Raw genomic sequence first — 3,480 nt, forward strand, 5'->3', positions numbered from 1 at the left:
GCAACCAAGGTACATGCCCTTGACCGGAATTGAACCTGGGACCTTTCAGTCCGCAGGCTGACGCTCTATCCACTGAGCCAAACCGGTTAGGGAGCAATAATTATTTTTGAGTACCTGAATAATGTCCCAATAGTTCAAGTACAGCCAAACATACTGCCGCTTAAATACATTTCTCTTTTGTTTCTAAGTTCTCTAAGGTGTTTAAATACTATGCCAGTGATGGTGAACCTTTTGAGCTCGGGGTGCCAGCATTTTGAAAAACCCTAACTTAACTCTGGTGCCGTGTCACATATAGAAATTTTTTGATATTTGCAACCATAGTAAAACAAAGACTTATATTTTTTATATTTATTTTATATATTTAAACGCCATTTAACAAAGAAAAGTCAACCAAAAAAATGAGTTCGCGTGTCACCTCTGACATGCGTGTCATAGGTTCGCCATCACTGGACTATGCCCTAAATTAGGGCTGTGCAACTCTCACAGTCTGCTTCTTCATCTTAGTAGAATGCGAGGACAGATAGCTATTTTAATATTTAAACTAAAAGTTTAGGTCCGAGAGAAACCAAGATGGCGGCATAGGTAAACACTGGAGACTGCTGCCGCAAACAACCACTTCAAAAATACAACTAAAAGACGGAACAGACATCACCCAGAACCACAGGAAGGCTGGCTGAGGAGAGACTCTTCAACTAGAAGGAAAAATAACAGCACACCGAGGCTCAGAGGAGGCGCAGTGTGGAAAAAACTCAGGTGCGGAGGTGCGCGCGCAAAGCGGGCTGGTGGCTGAGAGCGCGGTTGTCGTTTTCGGTCAGGGGGGAGTCTCAGACTCTGAGCTCCAGATACGGGCGAATCGCTGGGGACTCGGACCCAAACGGGAGAAGCGGGAGTGTCTGGCATCAGTTGGAAGGCAGCTTTCCCTCCGAGGTTTGCAGCGGTTCCGGGGGTTCTGAGAAGCAGAGCCTCTGGGAACAGGACTGAGGGCACCATAACGGCTCCCTCCGCCCGCCCTGTTGAGCCCGCCCCGCCCAAGCCCTGCGCAGAGCCATTTGCCGGATCGCCTCAGGCAAAGGCTAGATTAGCACCTCCCCAGAGGACAGAAGTTTTCCGCGGCAGACACAGCTGATTCACACAGCCAGTCGGCCTGGTGGTCAAATCCCTCTAGTATTAACTACAACAATCAAGGCTCAACTAGAACAAGACTGCGCACAAAGACCACTAGAGGGTGCACCAAGAAAGCATAAAAAATGCGGAGACAAAAAAACATGACAGAAATGGAGGATATAGAGCTAAAAATCGCAATTTTGAGGGCTTGCAAAAATGTGCTAGAAGCTGTCAATAAACTTGAGGAGAGAGTCACGAAAACTAATGAGACCCTCGATGCTATGATAAAGAACCAACTAGAAATTAAGCATACACGGACTGAAATAAAGAATATTATACAGACACCCAATAGCAGACCAGAGGAGCGCAAGAATCAAGTCAAAGATTTGAAATGCGAAGAAGCAAAAAACACCCAACCGGAAAAGCAAAATGAAAAAAGAATCCGAAAATACGAAGATAGTGTAAGGAGCCTCTGGGACAGCTTCAAGCGTACCAACATCAGAATAATAGGGGTGCCAGAAGATGAGAGACAGCAAGATATTGAAAACCTATTTGAAGAAATAATGGCAGAAAACTTCCCCCACCTGGTGAAAGAAATGGACTTACAGGTCCAAGAAGCGCAGAGAACCCCAAACAAAAGGAATCCAAAGAGGACCACACCAAGACACATCATAATTAAAATGCCAAGAGCAAAAGACAAAGAGAGAATCTTAAAAGCAGCAAGAGAAAGAGACTCAATTACCTACAAGGGAATACCCATACGACTGTCAGCTGATTTCTCAACAGAAACTTGGCAGGCCAGAAGGGAATGGCAAGAAATATTCAAAGTGATGAATACCAAGAACCTACAACCAAGATTACTTTATCCAGCAAAGCTATCATTCAGAATTGAAGGTCAGATAAAGAGCTTCACAGATAAGGAAAAGCTAAAGGAGTTCATCACCACTAAACCAGTATTATACGAAATGCTGAAAGGTATCCTTTAAGAAGAGGAAGAAGAAAAAGGTAAAGATACAAATTGTGAACAACAAACATGCATCTATCAACAAGTGAATCTAAGAATCAAGTGAATAAATAATCTGATGTACAGAATGAACTGGTGATTATAATGAATCAGGGACATAGAAAGGGAATGGACTGACTATTCTTGGGGGGGAAAGGGGAATGGGAGATGCGGGAAGAAACTGGACAAAAATCGTGCACCTATGGATGAGGACAGTGGGTGGGGAGTGAGGGCGATTAAAAAAAAAAAAGTTTAGGTCCATCACTCAGAGTTTCTTTGCTGGTATAACTCTCAAAAACTAGTGAATTTCTTACTTATTTGACTCCAGTCGGTTTCATGTGCCATTAGCACACCCACAATGCTTTCCAAGACTGTATTTCTTTACCCTGAACACCTCCTCCACCTCTCCCTCTTTCTCCTTCTCCCCACTCCTATTTAAAAATGGGTTGTTTTGAGTTTGTCAGGCTTCTATGGGGAGACTATACCTATAGTTAGATCTTTGCCCTGAGTTATTTTATCCAATTGGAAAGTTTCACTAGGTGCCATTTAATATGATCTTTGCCCTGAAAAACCATTGGAAAATATTACCCATAGTTGTGAAAACCACACCTTTAGTCTAATCTATACCTCAAGGTTGAGTTTTAATAGGCTTTTGTTCCTCAAAGATTTTCTAAATTTTATCTCAATTTTTGAGGTCCAAAACAGCTTACTCTCAAAGTAAGGATAATCAAAGCAATATAGTTCAACTAAAAAAGGGCAGAGAATCTGAACAAACATTTTCCAAAGAAGACATACAGATGGCCAACAGGTACATGAAAAGTTGCTCCACATCACTAATCATAAAGGAAATGAAAATCAAAACCACATAGCACTTCACACTTGTTAGAATGGCTATTATAAATGCTGGTGAGGATGTGGAGAAAAGGGAACCCTTGTGCACTGTTGGTTGGAAAGCAAATTGGTGTAGCCACTATGGAAAATAGCATGGAGGTTCCTCAAAAAAAATTGAAAAGAGAATGATCCAGCAATTCCACTTCTGGGTATTTATCTGAAGAAAACAAAAACACACCCCAAAAGATGTATGCACCCCATGTTCACTGTAACATTATTTACAATAGTCCAGATGTGGAAACAACCTGAATGTCCACAGACAGATGGATGAATAAAGAAACTGTGGTATACAAATACAATGGAATATTATTCTGCCATTAAGAAGACCCATGGATGGACCTTGAGGTCATTACACTAATTGAATAAGTTAGACATAAAAAGACAAATATCATATGACCTCATTTGTATGTGGAACCGAAAAAAACAAAACAAAAAAACAACTCATAGATACAGAGAACAGACTGGTAGTTGCCAGAGGCTGA

The 3,480-nt window shown here is 41.8% G+C and overlaps 1 protein-coding gene across 2 annotated transcripts in view; it reads right to left on the reverse strand.

Moving 5' to 3' along the window:
* TEX9 (testis expressed 9) overlaps positions 1-3,480 on the reverse strand; it is a 48,504-nt gene that overhangs the window by 32,630 nt on the left and 12,394 nt on the right. The window lies entirely within an intron of this gene.

This window comes from Myotis brandtii, unplaced genomic scaffold (assembly GCF_000412655.1).
Source record: "Myotis brandtii unplaced genomic scaffold, ASM41265v1 scaffold626, whole genome shotgun sequence".
Taxonomy (NCBI): Eukaryota; Metazoa; Chordata; class Mammalia; order Chiroptera; family Vespertilionidae; genus Myotis; species Myotis brandtii.